At 43.4% G+C, this 20,027-nt stretch overlaps 1 long non-coding RNA gene across 1 annotated transcript; it reads left to right on the plus strand.

Moving 5' to 3' along the window:
- Positions 1 to 10,595: 10,595 nt before the first annotated feature.
- On the plus strand, positions 10,596 to 16,849 carry LOC123362709. Its single transcript, XR_006576526.1, has 3 exons — positions 10,596 to 10,631; positions 14,843 to 14,895; positions 16,753 to 16,849. It is a non-coding gene; the product is annotated as an uncharacterized LOC123362709 (long non-coding RNA).
- Positions 16,850 to 20,027: the final 3,178 nt, after the last annotated feature.

Here is a 20,027-nt window from a genome sequence, read left to right on the forward strand (position 1 = left end):
CCTCTTAAAGTCCATAGGCAGAAAACTGTTAAGGGTCAGTGGGGAGAGTGGCCGTGGAAGTAATCTGCACTGTTTAACATCCCAAAGCGGCCCAGCTGCATTGTTCTTCACAGTTAAAGGAGCCAGAACAAAAGGGCAACTTCATAAGAGGAATGGACCACACACACCTGGTATATCATAATGGGTACCAGGACAGGAGGAAGCAAATCCTACACTTTGGAGAACTAAGGTATTGCTTAGATTTTTAAATGTCTAGAAAAGAAGCTGTTTAGTCCAAACCACAAGCTTATCTTTGCTGTGATCCCTGCAGAGCACTTGACCATAGCAAGGCAGCAGGTATGCTGAGTCTGCTGCTTGTTGCCATAAGCAGCATTGTGTCTCAGAAACTTTTTCTCTCCCACCACCCTCCCATTTGTTTTATTCACCTGTCCCATCAGATGCTATGACTGCAAACTCTCTTGGGCAAGAAACATCTTTTTCATTGCATATGTACAGCACTCTGCACAACGGGGCCCCTGCTCCCTAATCAGGTACTAATGTAACACCTGCCAAAAGAGGCGATTATTAACATGTCCCCACGCTGCTGTAGCTAGAGATGGGCCTGAGACACACCATTCAGATCATATCCAAACAACTCCAAAGTCCCTGTGTACTTGAATCCAGGATTCTGGTTTGGGCCCCTCTTTTGCTATTATAGCGCATCATTTCAACATGGAACACTTTGCTTCAATAGCAAACAGTAGAATTTATTCCCTGGCTAGAAATGTTTCTAGATGAAACCTGGTTAATAATCTCTGACTTCAGGATGCCGGTATGCTGAAATGCTATCTCTTGCCACCACTGGAGAGCTCAAAATGTTTGACCGCAAACTTTACTTTCCAGCGCTATTGACCTTTTTAAACAAGGGAGATGTCAACTCACTCATAACATCAACTTTTAAGAGGCTGAGCAAAAATGGGCATGAATTTCCTTTTCATTTCATTGGAATAACTACTGACAAGAGGCAGCCCCAGTACTTATTTTCCCTCATCTGCTCGAACGTAACGTGTGGCGTGCCTCTGATGGCACTATCCCCCTGACCCAGATGTCCCTCCATAGGGACTCTGTGTGGCATAAGGTGTCACCTAACCTAGATAGCTGAGTGGCTATTCTAGCAAGGAATCCTCAGTGGTATTGTTGAGAAGCTACAGGATGATGACTTACAATAGTAACACTTCTGTGTGGAGAAAGGCCAGCAGAGCTTCTGCATCTGTGGGACCACAAGCCTTTTCTATCTACCAAATCCAAGGATTCTTAAACTCTCAAGGGAACAATTTACAGTGAACTGTGAGATCACCCTCACTGAGAGATTCCTTGGCCCTATGGCTCCCTCCCATAGGTTTCCCCATGGAAGAATGTGACTTAACCTTATAATGACACAAGATAAACTGAATTATAGCACTGTCGGCTTTGGCATTTTTATGTACCTGTAAATTGGCTGCCATTAACATGCACAACAATAATAAAAAAATACAGTTAACTGAAAGAAAATTTAATAAGGTGCGGGAGCATTCCTGTTTATGATTCTGGGAGAGAGTGTGTCTTTAACGCAAGCCCATGCTTCCTCCAAAAGCGCTGTTGCTTGTCAGCAAAATGACATGTCCCCAAGTCACGATGAGTCAAATTCTGACTAAAATTATGCTCATGTAATCCCAAAGAGACTAAAGGAAGTTGCACTGGCTGCAGGTCAGTATGGTATTTGGCTCTATGTATTCCTGATCCCCCATATCTCATTTGTCCTGAGGGGATCTGCCGTGGAGAAGGTACCTCTTATCAAGGCAGACAACACCATCTGGCAGCTGGTGAGGAAGTGGATGTTTCTTCCCCAGAGAGCCAGCAATGAACTGGTGTACATTTCACACAGGCAGGGTGGTGCCAATGTCCCTCGAATGGGTGATCTGTGTGATATTGCTGTCATCACTCAAGCCTTCCACCTTCTGATGTGCCCGGACACCATGGTGAGGAACATCATGGAGAATGTTCTGCAGGATGCCGTCAGGAAGTGAATCGCCAGGACCCCCTCCAACCAAGATGTTGCTACCTACCTGAGCAGCTTGCTGGAAGGTGAATTTGGAAGAGAGGGAGAAGACTTTGCTTCGCTCTGGACTCGTGCCCGCAATGCTACACAATGACTGGAGAAGCGTATTGACCACCACTGGATGTGGTGCGAGGAAGGCCAGGAAATGGGAGTCCTGGTGCCACAGGTGAAGAACACGGAGCACACAATCATCACTCCAAGAGCCAGTACCAAGCTGGAGAGGACCCTGAAGGATGCCATCTACTGTCAATACATGGAAAACATGAAATGGAAGCCAGACCAGGGCAAGGCTTTCGAGGTGATGTGCAAGTGGGATGCTAGCAAACACTTCTTCCCCGGGGGCAGCTTCACCTGATTTGCCAACTGGATGTTCATCCACTGGGCCCAGCTCAACTGTGTCCCGCTGAACATAGCCGTCTGCCATGGGAATTGGGACAAGCGATGCAGGAAGTTCAACTATGCCAATGAGACACTACCCCACGTCTTGTGTAGCTGCAAGCCCCATTCCAGAGCCTGCCAGCTGCGACACTACACCATCCAGGATTGCCTGGTCAAAGCCATCCTCCCATCTGTGGGGAAGGTAGCTGTGAACTCCGCCATCCCCAGAACCGACAGCCAACTGTGACCAGACATCATCATCAACGAGGATCGGAAGAAGATCATCATGGTGGACGTCACAGTGCCCTTCAAAAACAGGACTCCGGCTTTCCACGATGCCCAATCTCGAAAGCTGGAGAAATGCGCCCCTCTGGCCGAAACCTTGAGAGCTAAGGGTTACCAGGTTCAGACACACACACTGATCATCGGAGCTCTGGGCGCATGGGACCCCCAGTAACAAGCGAGTGCTGAAAGAATGTGGAATTGGTCAATGCTACGCTTGGCTGATGTGGAAACTCATGATGTCGGATGCCATCGGGTGGTTGAGGGACATCTACATAGAACACATCACCGGACATCGGCAATACCAGGAGAGATGAGCTGGAGTGCCAATGAGAAGTTCAATCGGGAAAGTAACTCAAATACTTTCCTGATGGACTGTTTTTTCTCTAAATGGACAACTTACCCTAAATTCTCAATTACTGAGGGACAGTTTTCACTTGTTGATATATTTTGCTTTCTGCCACCAACTCTCTGTATAACTTTTTTCAGGAGTAATGGACCCAAATGCATGGATGTTAAATATCTAAACTGTATTCTTAAATGCATTTACCTATATTTGGGTTATTGCTGATTATGCACAATATGTATCTTATGACTTTAAAAACAAACTTTTATTTGTCGATAATTTAACCACCATATCCCAATGTACAGACGCTCTTTTCTCAACCTACGTATGATATAACTTTTTTACCATTAGCTTTAATATAATGTTTAAATTTGCCTGCCAAGTAGTGGGTGGAGGTGAATTAATGAGAAAAAGGAAAGTAAGTTGTGCTCAGTGTGTCAATAAATTGTGCCAGGGAGCTTCAAACCAATTCAGTCCTGTAGAAATATTAGGGATATACAGCACGGCTGCGCTTTTCAAAGAAGTCTAGGGGATTTAGACACAAGGTAAGTGGAAGATGTGAGTCCAACACCCCTAAAGTGCTTTGAAAATCTCCATCCACAGTTTTCTACATTTAAATTAAAATGGGGATAAAGGACACTTTTAAAAAAAACAAAGTCTACATTTAAAAACCTCATATGTACTCTATTACATTGGCTATTGCAGCTAAGATCTCTGGATGCCTGACTTTTAACGAAACAGGTTTATATAACACCACACATAGATTTTGTCTTTATTCTGTAGTATTACATTGCCATATCTTGCTGAAAAAAGTGCAGTGAAAGTCAAGTGACAATAAGTATGGACAGTCCCAGAAATGGTGATGATGTGCTGCAAAAGATTCATTGTGAGGACGCCATCTACCTCTGATATGGTTCCTGAAAGGACATTCTTTCGTTCCTTTCTGCAAAGGGGCATAAGCATTCTGCATTTTTAACTCAAAACATACAATGTTATCTGCTTCTAGTCTCTTGTGTAACTTCGCAGGAATGTGGAAAGACTTTCCGGGCTCTGGGAGGTTAGGGGTTGGTGGTGGTGGGGGTGTGTATGCGTTGGAATCAGGACCGTCGTAAGCATTGGCTTTTTGGGACATGAAGTTATTGCAATTAAGATATAAACCGGATGTGTGGGCTAAAGAACCCTGCTGATATCAGAGGCATTTATTGATAATGCAAATTCTGTTGAAGAGATCTGGGGAATTGTTGTCTTTCAGGCTTTTCTATGCAAGTGAACAAACCATATGGATTTCTCAAAAAAACACAACACTTTATCTAAGTCGGGAGAAAGTGTACAGTGTTTATTTTACTGCAGAGGAATGTTCCTCTCAGATTTTTAGAGACAATAGTCTGGGCTACTACCTTATATTGCATGGCTTACTATAAACATAGTGCCTTGGCTCAGTCAATACTGGTTTAAACTTTACATGATTTATTATGTGCATTACTGTATCACCCAGGAACCCATCATGTGAGGTGCTATGCTAATACAGAACAAAAAGATGGTCCCTGCCCCAAGTAGCTGAGCTAAGGGCTGGTCTATATGAAAATTTAGTGTGTGGCAAGCTGGGGTGTCCATTTACCCTATACAACCCTGGTATGCATTAAGAGGCTGTGTGGATCTTGCTGCTGTGCATTAAAAATTTTCTAGTGCACGTCAATCTACTCGCATTTCAAAGCAGGGTAGATCAACACAAATGATGGAACTTTTAGTGTGCAGCAACAGGTCCCCATGGCCACTTAGTCTGTGGCAGGTAGTGCAGGGTAGGGTCATAGCACACCTTGCTGCAAACTAAGGATACGTTCTGACAAGCCCCCAGCAATGTTCAAATGAAAGTGTCTAAATCTATTATAGAAAGGAGCAAAGTGTGGTCTGGTGGTTAAAGCAGAAGCCTGCGATCTTTCTTCCCCCCTATTACTATGTGATCATGAGCCAATAACTTTTCTATGCCGAAATTTGCCCAGATGTACCCATAATATTGTCTGTTAAAAATAATTGTGTTGGGAAATGGAGATCACACATTAATAAGGTCTTATTGATAGGAATGACCCAGGAAAGATGGCAGAGAAATGAAGGATAGTGGGAGGGACCGTGCTTTGCAGCATGCTCTGCTCTAGAGGCAGTGAATGCTCACACAGATGTTCCATATGTAAGTAGATGCTGCTCGACACAACATTAACTCAGCCGCTATACCTGTAACCCTTCTCAGAGCGCATGTAGAAATAAACCAACCCCCAAACAAAACAGCATTCCCACACTGAATTTCTGTAAGTAGATTAAAAAGAAAGCTGAAAGGTACTTCCATGATCATAAATGTGGTCCAAAAATCTTCACAGGCTATGCGTGAGTGACATTTCTTCTGGCCTGTGTAATAATAGGAGATATACCAATCTCCTAGAACTGGAAGGGACCTTGAAAGGTCATTGAGTCCAGCCCCCTGCCTTCACTAGCAGGAGCAAGTACTGATTTTTGCCCCAGATCCCTAAGTGGCCCCCTCAAGGATTGAACTCATAACCCTGTGTTTAGCAGGCCAATGCTCAAACCACTGAGCTATCCCTCCCCCCAAGGAGGGATACAATGTACAATGTGGGAGGCTGCTGTTTGCCTATTTTGGACCCTTTTTGCTCCGAACTGAAGACAATGACACAACTCCCATTGATATCAGTTGGAGCATGGTTGCTCTCTACTGCTTCCTGGGAGACAGCTGCATCAGAGAGACAGTGAGTAAAAATATCCCAGTCTCAGTGTGTGGGCCTTGATGGCTCTTTGGGCTTGATCCTAAAGGGTGCTGAGCACTCCAGCCCCAATCCAGCATGCAGCTGCTTAAGTGATTCACTGGCTCAGGTCCTACAGGCTCAGCACCTTGCAGGATCGAGCCTTTGTTGGTCGAGGGTTTACTTGGGCCAGTGCTGTAGATGAAGCAGCCGCTAGCCCACCCGCTTCCCACACCTTTCTGTGCAGGGCCAGATTAACTCTCCTGTGGGCCTGGGGCTATTAGATTTTGTGGAGCCCCTGGGGGTTTGGAGTGCGGGAGTGGGCTCAGGGCTGGGGCAGGGGATTGGGGTGTGGGAGGGAGTGCAGCTCCAGCTGGGTGGGGGCAGGGATGGGACAGGAGGTTGGGGTGTGACAGGAGGTTCAGGGTGCAAGCTCTGGGTGGGAGTTTGGGTGCAAGAGGGGGCTCCAGGCTGGGAGGTGCTTACCTCGGGCGGCTCCTGGTTGGTGGTGCAGCGGGTCTAAGGCAGGATCCCTGCCTGTCCTGGCTCTGTGCTGCTCTGCTCCCTGAGGTGGCCAGCATGTCCAACCCCTAGGTAGAGGGGCCAGGCCGCTCTGCGCAGTGCACGCTGCCCATGCCCACAGGCACTGCCCCCACAGCTCCCATTGGCCATGGTACCCAGCCAGAGATTCCCTGAATGCCCCTCATCTGGTGCGGGGGCTGAGGCTCAGGGAACGGTGTCTGGCCCAGGGCACGGCACGGACATGGCTGGCTGAAAAGAAGCAGTGGGCCGCAACTGGCCCATGGGCCTGCGGGGGCCCCCTTAGCCCGAGGCCCTGGGCGGCAGCCCATAAAGCCCCTGCAGTTAATCCAGTCCTGTTCATGTGCACATCTCCTCTAGAGAAATGCATCGTGCAGGGTCAGATCATTGCTAAGTGTCTTCACTTATGTGCCCCAGTATGTCAGAGTGATTCATGGCTCCACAAATGAAATTCTGTCTTTCCAATAAAATATCTTAAATTCCAGTAGCATGAAGTAAAGCAATACCCATGCGCTTTGTAGGGTCAAGTAAAGTCATGGGAGTCAGTGTACTAAGTAGAGTTCATAAGAAGTGTAATTTCTTGCTTCCGGATTTTGTGTTCTAAGATATTTTTCTGTTTCAGTAACATTTCAACTCTGTCTAGTTTTTGATGTTCTCCAGGTGGAGACTGACTGACTGAGTCATTTCTATCTGAGCTGTGAGGATAACCATTAGCAGGCAGTGTTACGGAAAATGAAGCAAATAACAAACTAGGCTTAAGACAATTTTATGGATCATTGATTTAAAACCTGTGCTGGCTTCTTGAATTATATGAAATATTTCATGCTGTGTTAATCACATGGAGAAGTGAGTTAACAGAATGATGTGGATGTGTATATTAAATGGTGCAAGACAACAGAGCTCAGCTTCATTGTTTGAGACCTTTGAGGTAGAATACTGGGGCCAGACAAGATGTTTCCCTGACTTGGGCCAAAATATACCAACAAAATGCCAGTGTAAATGAAACCTGAACAGACAGAGACTCACATGAGCTGGTACCTTTGGAAAGCTGGTGATGAGACACTTGTCATGGGACATGTGGAAGCCCTTCTGCACGTTGTCTACGGATTTGAGGCTGAAAGGACTTTGAGATGGCTGCATGTCTGACTATAGTCAGACCAAAAGACCGGCATTGCAGTAATTAGCAGCTGCACAACAGTACTGGAAACACAAACACTTGTTTTAGATTTCTTTATGTTATCACACTATGGCAATTTTAGTTGGAAGATTAAAAACTTTAAAACAAAGAGCCGGAGCGACCTTGTGTTTTGTTCATCATTGTTGCTGTAGTAATAAAGTTAGTTCAGGAGTGGCTCTGGGTTTGTGTGTTTGATGACACAGCTTCTCCTCAAGGAAGCTTAGGTATGCCACACTGATAATTTTGCTTGCATGTTGTAACCATTTCCTCTATCCCTTGTCTGTTTTTGTCTTTTTAGATTGTGAAAAACTCTTTTTGGCAAAAATTCCATATATGATTAGTGAATTTTGGGTGCTATTGTAATCTTAACAAATATAATCATAATAATTTTACCCTTATAAGTGGGCATTTCTTGTCTAAGTAGCTTATGGCACACTATCATTAATTCAGAGCAGTTTGTCCTTGCAGATAAGAAATGTAAATTAAAATGTAAGTTTTGCAAGGCATAGATAACATAGTTTCATACATAAATTCCACAAAGTTTGATAGCTTATTTTTATAGCCGTTAGTGGTGAATGAAAGTAATGTGCAGGAACTGACTCAGCATACTGTATATACACACCAAATAACATCAAAATGCCAATGTTATCTTATCAAAGTAGAGCATACTTTTATATGTAAATGTTACTTACCTACAATAAATAGCATTTACAGTGACAAACACTGTGTATTCCAGTTCTCTAGCTACTATATTTGGTTTTGCAGTACTGTTTTAAACTTACACAAATTTGTGTATGGGTTGATAGTTTACTTTTCTTATTGTTTAGCTTGTTGTTTGCATACTGAATATCATAAGAGTGAGCCTTAAGGGGGCTGAAATGGGCCAGATCCTCAAAGGTCTTTAGGTTCCCAACTCCCATTATCATCAATGCAAAATTATTTCACTGGAAATTAGGAGCCTAGATACCTTTGAGGATCTAGATCAATATGCCCACCTGACATGAATACATGAAATTCACACATGGAAAGGTTGCAAAATCAGGACTCTGAGTGACATATTTTTATAATTATCCTCATCAGATACCAGAACTTCTCGTTTTCTCTGCTGTCATAGCATTTGGATTCATAATTATTTTTAAACAGAGGTTATTTAGCGCTGAGAAATCAATTGCATACTCAACTGAAAGAGCAAAAACATGTGGGCATAGACATCTCTTTGATGAAGATATTGGATTCCCAGTACAATTAGGGGTACAAAATTGTGGTTCTAGACTTTTTTATGGATTTGCACTCCAAAAAGTCCATGTTTGCTTCTATTTAATAAAAAAGGTCATCTTAACTGGCCTAATCCCCCTGAAGTCAGTGGGATCACACCAGGGTTGAAGCTGGCAACTATGTTAATACTGAGAGACCATTTATAATCTGAATGCTATTAAGAGGGTTATCTTTTTTCTGGAAAATGTGGCTCTTCTTAGTAGGATCCCATTGTAACCTCTTAAATACTTCGTTTAGAAGAATGTCATTTTGTGATGGGTCATTTCATTTCCTCCTCAATTCCTGAAACAAAATAAATGAATATAAGATACTATGTCCAGGAAAACCATTACTCTAATTGTAAAAATAGGAAAAAAGGTAAACAAATTTAAACAATAGAATTCTGGTAACTATTTGGAAAAAGCTTCTTGCTGCAATGAAGCTGGCTGCTTTCTTAACAATGTGGTTGTGACATTCCCCTGGTGTTATCTGGACCGGTGATCTGCTAGGTCACTCCAGTCCTTGACTGGGAGCCAGCTTTACCCTGCTCCGTGAGAACCCCCACTCCTGGGCTGCTCCCAGCTACTTGCAACTGAATGACACTAGCCAATATCTCCAGTCCCAGACACAACCCTAGGAACCTCCATCTTGCAGTGTCCAGTTATGCCTGCTGGACGCTGCAAGCTTATATGAGTTTGTCAATTTAACAAAGAAATAAGATATGTACCAGGCTTGTTATCCCAAGGGGAGTCTCTGACACGCTTCAAACCAAATACACTGCTTCAGGTAGAATAAACAAACAAACGTATTAACTATGAAAGATAGATTTTAAGTGATTATAAGTCAAAGCATAACAAGTTGGATTTGGTCAAATGAAATAAAAGCAAAACGCATTCTAAGCTGATCTTAACACTTTCAATGCTCTTACAAACTTAGATACTTCTCTCCACAGGCTGGCTGGTTGCCCTTCAGCCAGGCTCTCCCCTTTGATCAGCGCCTCAGTCGCTTAGTAGTGGTGTCTGTAGAAGTAGATGGAAGAGAGAGGAAGAGCATGGCAAACATCTCTTCCTTTTGTCATGTCCTTTCTTCCCTCTTGGCTTTGCCCCCCGCCTTCATACTCAGGTGAGCATTACCTCATCGCAGTCCCAAACTGACCAAAGGAAGGGGGGTGACTCACTGGAGAGTCCAACAGATCCTTTGTTGTTGCCTAGGCCAGTGTCCTTTGTTCCTGTGAAGCTGGGCTGGGTTTGTCCCATACATGTCCTAATGAGGTGTGAACTGCCCCTCTGCTTCTGGAGAGTTTTTGCCTGGGCTTTCTTTAAGCCATGAGGACACATTTTCAGCCTCATAACTATATACATGAAAATACAACCTATAACATTACTTTAACAACGATTACTATAACATTACCATAACAACAATGCTCAGTACATCATGAGCCTTCTGAAGACACGTGACAAACTTTGCATTAGATCACACAATCATATGATAAGGATGAACATGGGGGTGCTGGGTGTTCCCTGAGATAGAGAACGTCACAGTGCTATGTACAAAAACAATCCCCAGAGTATAAAGAATGTGGATCAGTCAATATTGTGGTAGCAGTCATTAGAGCACAATTCACTACTAATTATTAATAACTCCCAGGTGCTGCTGCTACTGTCCTTCATGCAGAGTTATACTGCTTTGTTTAAAAATTGAAATGGCTTCAACACTACATTTTTCAAGTGTTCCATGTGGAATTAATGTTAATGGTTGTGATCCAGATAAGTTCTAGAACACTGCTTTTGAGTTAAAGTGTGCTAAGCCACCGAGTACATCTTTGAGGTATATTTACTTCTACATTTTGACAGAATGATACATAAACAATTTATATCTGATAGCAGGGGTCAAAGAAGAAGAGGAAGGGCAATCTTGTGGTTTAAGCACAGGACTGGAAGTCAGGACACATGGGGTCTTAGTCTCCATTGTGTTGAGCTTTTTATAATTATTTACACTAGGACAAAGTTGGTGTAAAATGTTACTAAGCTAGTAGGGTCACACACTTAATAGCTTGTGGAGGTGAAGCCCACTTTACATACCACGTACTCCCCTTGAATTCCTCCATTCCCTCCCACAGGCTACCTGTGTGCTCTCATCACGCTCTATTTCCAGAGCTAATCAGAAGTGGGGCCAGGAGGGCCATTTGGCCTGGGCCTCAAGCTCAAAAAGGGCGGGGGGGTCATATTTAGGCACTTGTTAATTTTTTGTCCTTTGATAAGTTTCACAACCTGTTTTTATGTGCATCCCTATTAGACCAAAATGTGACACACACTCTCAGCTTAGAGCTGAAAATTTAAGCAAATAAGAGATGTGATTTGGTAAAAGACATTTTTTTTGTTAACTGATATAGATTTTGTCATATTAAAGAGTTAAAAATGTTCACAAATATTAATAAAAATATATTGGTTTTGATGGGACAAGATTAGACCGTGATGAACGTGTCCGCTCAGATCAGCTGATTATATAAATAAACCACTACTAGTGGCTGGTGCTGGATTAAGTGTGTGTTGAAAGGGAGAGAATTGTTACATTTTAGTGTCTTTATAGTTTTACGTCTAGTTGACTGAGGAATTATTTATGTGTGAGAATTGCTCATTATTATCTTCATGTGGTTGGTTGGTTGAGCCCTAGCTTGGTAGCTTGACCATCATCATAGGCTTTCGTAGTCAATAGGCCCAGATTCAAGGTGAAAATTTCTGAGGACAAGCTTGTACAGTGAGTTTCGTGAGGACACACATTTGAAATTTTTGGACATTATCCCTCTGTCTGTATCCGTGTCTGTGTTTACTATATATATGTCATCTCTTTGTCTTCAGCTCAGCCTGTTATATTATACCTTGCGTGCTTGAGTTTTGATTCAGTGATAAGGATAATAACCTGTCTGACTCTTTCATTTTGTGTTCTTAATTAGTATTCCTTCCTTTTAAGTCTTTTCAGCATTTGTGTGCCATTCAGCATTTGTGTACATGTTTACAGTAGAAGATTTCAAGTGTAGATAAACTACTTGTTTACAGCCGAATATTTCAAGTGTGGATAGGCTACATATTGACCAGATAGATCACTATGAAGAGGAGATTTGAAAGTGGTGCCAGCAAGAGACGGCGAAAACAACTGAGTGAAACAGCAGCTAAGAGCTCAAAGCCAATAACTTCATTTCTCAAACTACTGGAAAACACACCTTACCCAGCAAACAATGCTACAGGTAATGAAAACTCCGCAACTGCCATTACCTGAACAAATGCTAATTCTTGAACGTGAGGACAGTAGTCAAGAAGGAGATGTGCCAACGGTAACAGATGCAGCAGAAGATCCTGTGTACGATCAAGAAACTCAACAGCAACAGGTAGATATAGATCTTACACACCAAGAGCAATTCATGAATACTACAGGTTTGACTGTGACTGACATTGGAATTATTGACAAGAGTAATGCTGCCCAAATGCAATCTTTTCTTCAAATTAGTTGTTTCGAAATTCCAAGTAACATTCCACGAGATGCTGATAATCATGCTGTCCCTACTTGTCCGCTGACAAAAACTCTTCCAAATGGTGAGACCTGCACAAGAGACTGGTTATGCTGGAATATGGAAAATCAATCTCTGTACTGGGCACTCTGCTTCATTTTGAACAAAAGTGCTGCAAATGCATCAGTTCTCTCTAATCAATCAGGACAGAGCACCAACAGAGGTTGAAGGAAGTTGAAAGACCGAATACCATCACATAAGAGTTCAATGTCACACAAAGAAAACTATGTTGCATGGAAATCAGCCAGTAGGGTAGCATCAGCTGAAAGTTCAGTTGAGAATTTACTCTTGACTGAACTCTGTACAGAAACTAATAACTGGAAAAAAACCTTCTTGAGCGCATCCTGAATGTCATCCTTTTTCTTTCTGACCGGGGATTGGCTCTCTTTGGTTCCAGTCAACATATTGGTGATTGTGCAAATGGAAACTTTCTAGGCAAAGTTGAGCTCCTCAGCAAATATGAACCACTTTTATCAGAGCATGTTAAATGTGTTCGAGAATTGCAAGAGAGTCAAAAGCATATGCAAGTCCATTATCTTGCCATACACAGACAAAATGAGTTTATTGAGCTATGTGGGTCATTCTTACAAACAACAATTCTTGATGAGATTTGAAATGCCAAGTATTTTTCTAATATTGTTGATGCCACACCAGATTGTTCTAACAAGGAATAGACTACTATGGTTATTTGATATATTAAGATTGTAGACAGCTCAACATTTTCAATTATTTTGTTTGATAATTTCATGAGAAAAACTGAAAAAGAAATTGCTGCTCGAGTACTTGCAATTCTAGAAGGTTTTAAGTTAGATTTTCAAGTCTGCACTGGTCAAGCCTATGACAATGGATCTAATATGGCTGGGAAGTACAAAGATGTACAAGCAGTTCTGCTTGAGCATAATTCAAACTGGATTTTCTCCAGCTAAACCTTGTAGGTATTGACTGTGCTGAATCATGCAAGAAGGTAATTACTTACTTTGGAACCATTCAGCAATGTACAATCTCTTCAGTAGCAGTCCACAAAAGTGGGAAATTCTGAAGCAATATCTTCCTGTTTCAATGCCTGGGATGTACAAAACTAGATGGTCTGCAAGGATTGATGGTGTTCAACCAGTTGCACAGCATTTGAATTCAGTGAGAAAGGCTTTAAATGAGCTTGAATCTCTCAATCTCACTGCACAGGCTACAGACTGAACCTCTGTCTATTCAGAAGCACATGTCCAAATTTGAATGCATTCTGATGTCATCTTTGTGGATGAAGCTACTTACAATGATCCACCAAACTAATCTGGTAATTGAAGCACACAATGCTACACTTGATGTTGAGAGGGATAACATTGAAAGTCTTATCAATGACATTCAATAGATTTGTGAACAGTGGGATGTGATCCTGACTAAATCCAAATTAGTAGCACAGAATATTGGCATTTCGTTTGAGTTCTCCACCAATCGCCACTTGCCTACCGAATCCAATGCTGAGCAGCATTATAGGGTCAATGTCTTCCTTGTCATCATTGACTCTATTCATTCAGATCTTTACATAGATTTGAGTCACTGCAACTAATTTATACCCTCTTTGGGTTTCTTTGGCAGTTCAACAGACTGAGCAATGAAGATCTACTTTCAGCAACAGTACAACAAAGAAATCTCAAAAGGTCTCAGTGATGAGGTCATCTTCCTCAAACAAATATATTCCATGAACTTTAAATTGGATTGCAAGCCAAAGGAATTGCTTCAAGAAATACTCGAACTTGGACTCTCTGGGGTGTTTCCTAATATCACAATTGCATTGCGTATTTTTGTCAGTTTGTCTGCATCAGTGGCTTCAGGTGAACTTACCTTCAACCTGTTGAAGCAGGTAAAGAACTATCACCATTCGATTATGGGACAAGAGTGTTTGAATGGGCTCACCATGCTTAATATTAACTGTGACATTGCACGAAAGCTACATTTTCCCCTCAATAATTAGTGCATTTGCACAGAAAAAGGCTAGAAAAGCATTTGTTAAATAAAAAAAATTCAAATTATGTCTCACCCTTTTTTTGGTGCCTTATTTTGTTTTCATGTGTCGTCATTTTTTATTTTTATTATGGCTAGAGGCCTCAAAAGCTGGAAGTGGCCCGGGCCTCTCTGGACCTATGAGAGGGCCTGCCTATTTCAGGGACCTGATGGAATCCTCCCAAACCCCCTACCTCATGCTAGGGTCTCTGTGTGCCCCCTCATCTCACCTCCTCCCATACCAGAGTCTCCCAGTCTCTCCTCCATGCTATGGGCTCTGGGTACAACCTTATTCCCCACATGCACTAGCCCAATGCTGGCCACAGGATCCACCCACTGCCCCCCAGTTTGCTCCATTCTCTGGTCCACCAGATGCTCTATGTGCCTCCCTTTGTTCCCATGCAAGAGGCTCTGTATGCACCCCCATGTCTCCTCAATCCCTCCTACCATTCTTATTCTCTGTTTTCTCTTACAGGGTGTCAACCTTTTAAAACTGTATTGGGAGGCTGAGCAGAGCTAAAAGAAAAGGTATTGATATAATCAAAGGTGTTAACAGCTACCATCAAAATGGTTCTTTGATTTATAAACAGTTACAGAGATGGTTAAAGCTGTGGCTTTGGTAACCAGATGCCAGGGAAGGTGTCCCCTATTTCCTCCTTTCAGTTTTTCTAATTTCCCCCAAAATCAATAGGATTCTGCCCATTGACATCCAAAACATTCCCTGAAATTTTAGAATTGATAGGATATAGTGTTCAAAAGTTATTGCATTACATTCAAACAGAGAATAGCTATCTAGCTGAGTATATGGCCTCGCAGGCTTGGCCAATCAGAATGATAGGTCTGGTCTACACTACAGACCTATATCAATATAACGACATTGTTCAGGGGTGTGAAAAATCCATAGCCTTGAGCAACATAGTTATACTGACCTAACCCCCTATATAGCCAGCGCTATGTCAGCGGGAGAGCTTCTCCCAGGACATAACTACTGCCTCTCAGGGAGGTGGATTAACTATGCTCACAGGAGAGCTCTTCTTTAAAGCACTGTGCCAATGCAGCATTTTAAGTATAGACATGCTCATAGTGTTTGCACTCACTTTGCAGGCTGTCATAAATATAAAGGGAAGGGTAACAACCTTTATTGTGTGCAGTAACATAAAATCCCTCCTGGCCAGAGGTACAGAATCACATACTTGTAAGGGGTTAATCAGTTCAATTAACCTAGTTGGCACCTGCCCAGAAGAACCAATGGGGAAAGAAGATACTTTCAAATCTGGGGGGGGGCAGGGAGAGGGTTCTTTGTGCTCTCTCAGGACAGAGAGAGAGACCAAGAGGTAAACCAGCTCCTAAAAAGATACCTGAAACGATATATATAAAATTACAGAAATTGTAAGTAAATGCAAGGAAATGCGTTAGATTATCTTTTGTTTTAGCTTGTGAATTTTCCCTATGCTAAGAGGTAGTTTATTCCTGTTTTTAGAACTGTGAAGCTAAGTCCAGAAGGGAGTCCTCTGTGTTTTAAATCTTTTTATCATCCTGTAAAGTTACCTTCCATCCTGATTTTACAGAGGTGCTTCTTTTATTTTTTTCTTTATAATAAAGTTCTTCTTTTAAGAACCTGATTGATTTTTAGTGTCCTAAAAACCCAAGGGTTTGGGCTGTGCTCACTTTGTTAACCTATTGGTTAGTATATTATTCTCAAGCCTCCCCAGGAAAGGGGGTGAAGGGCTTGTGGGAATATTTTTGGGAAATAGGGACTCCAAGTGGGCTTTTTCCTGAATCTTTGTCTAAATCACTTGGTGATGGCAGCAATACCGTCCAAGCACAAGGAAAGGATTTGTGCCTTGGGGAAGTTTTTAATCTAAGCTGGTACTTATAAGCTTAGGGAGTCTTTCATGTGAGTCCCCACATCTGTACCCCAGAGTTCAGAGCGGGGAGGAAACCCTGACACAGGCATATAAATGTCTACACAAGATGCTAGGCAATGGAATAGCAGGCCCTTGGGTTCTACTACTGGCTCTGCTACCATCTGACCTTTGACAACTTCTCTGTGACTCTGTTTAATCATCTGTAAAATGTAAGGCTCCATTCACTGAAGTTTGTAAATTGTTTTGAAATCCCTGGATGCACCAGAGAACTGGAGGTATCAAAGTAATTTACTTTATTTTACAATACTTAGATGCTTAAACTCAATGGGTAGATTGCAAAACTTAACACATTTTAAAACCTTGCTGTTAGGTACTAGCATCTGTAATACTATGATATATGCCAACATCAGTCATCCAGGGGATAATGGACAATACTTATGTAAAAACAGTGAATTTGGTAAAAGGCAAGATTGATTGTTGTGGAAATAGTTTTGTGAGTTGGTTCATTACTTCATAGGAAAACAGTTGAGATGTCAGCTAAAGAACACGCTGAAGCAATATCATTTGAAAGGAAGATTGATGTACTAACTGCATGCAGATCAACAGGTATTGTGTAAGTATTCTTACCTGACATAGTAATTAATAGCTACACAGGTTTCACTTGGTAATAAACATGTAATCACACAGCAATTATGTGTTCCTTATGTTATCACCTGTAGATCCAAAAGTAGTTACCATGCACGCTGCAGCTTGGTTTACAAACAAGAAAAAAAAATCCACTGCCTGTGTATTTGCATGGCATTTTCCTGGTCAATACCCTCCACACTACCTTGGAAGTACAGCACCTGATTCTCCACTTCTTTACACTGGTGGAAAGCTGGTGTAATTCCACTGATTTCAATGGAGTTACACTGGTGTGAAACTAGTGCAACAGAGTGATGATTCGCAGGGGCGGCAGGTTTGTATAATTTTTGGTGGTACCCAGAACAGGTCCAAGTCCTGTCCCCCCCGCACCTGCCTTGTAAGCCAATATATATTTTTTTAAGTAATGTAAAAATGTGAGGGCTCTGGCATGGGGCTGGTGATAAGGGGTTTGGGGTGTAGGAGGGGCTCAGGCAGAAGGTTGGGCTGTGGGGGTGAGGGCTGCGGGGTGAGGCCGGGGATAAGGGGTTCATGTTGCAGGACAGGGCTCAGGGCTGGAGCAGAAGGTTGAGATGCAGGGGATGAGGGCTCTGGCTGGGGGTGCAGGCTCTCGGGTGGGGTGGGGTGGGGTGGGGTGGGGCCAGGGATGAGGTGTTTGGGATGCAGGCAGGCTGCCCTGGGGCTGGGGCCTGCCATCATGCGTGCACCTCCTCCCCTGCTGCTGCCCCTCACTATAGCCTCACTCGGGGTGGGGGATGGGGCTGCCCCTTGTCCAGCTTGGGACAGGAGTGGTGACTGTGTGTGGGGAGGCCCCCTGTGCTGGTGGAGGGTCCTGCTGGAAAAGGGAAGGGTCCATCTGTCTGAGGCGGAAGGGCAAGGTCAGGGTCAGCCTGCCCTGGCACTAGTGGTTGAGGGGCGCTAGGACCCTGCAGTGGCAGCTGATGCTGGGAGCCGTCAGAGCGCAGCGCAGTGTGGAGCTGCAGGGGGCAGCTGCCCACTGCCTATGGCACAGGCAGGAACGCATGGGGGAGTTGCGCGGAGGCAGGGGAGAGACCAAGCCCCAAACATTGGTGGAGCCAGGCCCCCCAGGCCCTAAATATTGATGGAGCCCAAGCACCACGGGCCCATATAACTCGCCGCCTCTGTCTGCCTTGTACACCTAGAGGTGTATTGGGTGGCAATGGTAGGGAGCAGTGATGATTAGTGGCTGGAGGCATCGTGCCTGCACTGGCCACAGACAGGCAAGATGCACCAGGGTCACTGGGGAAGTGTATGCCTAGATGTGCAGTGTGCATTTTCCCAGTGGCAGACTCTGGGCGCCGGCAGGTTCGTAAAGTGAGGTGGGTCAGAACCACCACCCAGCTACCCATCAGTTTACACTCCCTTTGGGTTGTTACAGCCTCCCCAGCAGCGTCAGTCACCACCATGACCCATCGTGCTCAATGAAGGCTAACTGAAGCACTACGGCTGATTTCCACATGGCTGCACTGGGAGCTCCTGTGCCCTCTTCTCCTCTCTAGCACTTTTGCCCATGGGAGGCTACAGTGTATTTACTGCTCTTCTGGGGCATTCTTCCCTTCTAAAATACAACATCACCACCACAAAATCAAACAAACCGTTCAAGGAGCAGTGTTTGGCAAGATGAATTTACTGTCTTTTAGCTGCTCTGAGCTTCAAATTCATATATTTTGAGGCCAGAAGGGACTACTATGATCCTTTACTCCAACCCATTGTAGAACACAGGCACATAGAACCCAGTAATTCCTGCATCAAGCCCCAAACTTCTGGATGAGCTGGAGAATATCTGCTAGAAAGATATCCAGTCCTGATTTCAAGACTTTAAGTGATAGAGAATCCAACACATCCCTAGGAAAATCGTTCCTATTATTAATTAGACTCACTCTAGTCCCCACTTCTGATCCTTTATAATGTCTTTCTTTTCCTTCCCCCTCCCTCAGGCATCCAATGGGAGGGTTCTTCAAGCAAATAAACCAAATAAAAGTCCTCTGCCCTCTTCCTTCTCTTATGAGAGAGGGGAGTCTGTAGGAAAACAAAGAGAGGCACCAGAAACCTGGATATCAGGCAGTCTTTCTGGTTCAGCCCATTGGGCTCATTCCACAGTGGGGTGTGGGGTCTACCTCCAGCCCCTCCTCTTCGGGTATACTGCTTTGCAGCGGGGTCATGCAGCTTTGGGAGCAGCAGTGTCTGCCCCAGTCTCCCTCTCAATGGGCCTGTCTCTACTGTCTGAGGCAGGGCAGCCTTCACCCTAGCAGGTTTTCCCTTTTAAGCTTCCCCCACTCCTGCCAGAACAAGCCTTACAGGTGCACCTTGTTGGTGTTGAACAGGCTCAGAGGAGTTCTTTTGTCCCCTCTGGGCCAGAGTGAGGGCATGTCCCTTAACACACGCTGTTAAAGAAGTGTGGCTCATTTCTCATTTGGATTTGCCTAGCTTCAGCATCCACTTGTTAGATCTTGATACACCTTTGTCTGCTAGATTAAAGCAGTGGTTCTCAACTGTGGTTACGTGTACCCCTGGAGGTACACAGAGGACTTCCAGGGGCAAATCAACTCTAGAGATTTGCCTAGTTTTACAACAGGCTACATAAAAAGCACTAGCAAAGTCAGTACAAACTAAAATTTCATACAAAGACTTGCTTATACTGCTCTATATACTATACACCAAAATGTAAGTACAATATTTATATTCCAGTTGATTTATTTTATAATTATATGGTAAAAATGAGAAAGTCAGCAATTTTTCAGTAATAGTGAGCTGAGACGCCTTTGTATTTTTATGTCTGGTTTTGTAAGCAAGTAGTTTTTAAATGAGGTGAAACTTGGGGGTACATAAGACAAATCAGACTCCTGAAAGGGGTACAGCAGTCTAGAAAGGTTGAGAGCCACTGGATTAAAGAACTATTGCTCTTCACATTTATACATCACTTGTGCATTTAGAGTGCATTAGAAAATGTCCATTCTTCACAGTCCTGTTTAGTAACTTGTGGACCACAGTAAAGCCTAGCCATTTGTAGTGATTCCCAAACCTGAGCCGACTTTTGTAGGTGACAAATCTGAGGAACTGTCACAGATTGAAGTGTCACTAGAGGAGGTTTTGGAATTAATTGATAAACTCAACATTAACAAGTCACCG

The sequence above is a fragment of the Mauremys mutica genome, chromosome 2, assembly GCF_020497125.1.
Source record: "Mauremys mutica isolate MM-2020 ecotype Southern chromosome 2, ASM2049712v1, whole genome shotgun sequence".
NCBI lineage: Eukaryota > Metazoa > Chordata > Testudines > Geoemydidae > Mauremys > Mauremys mutica.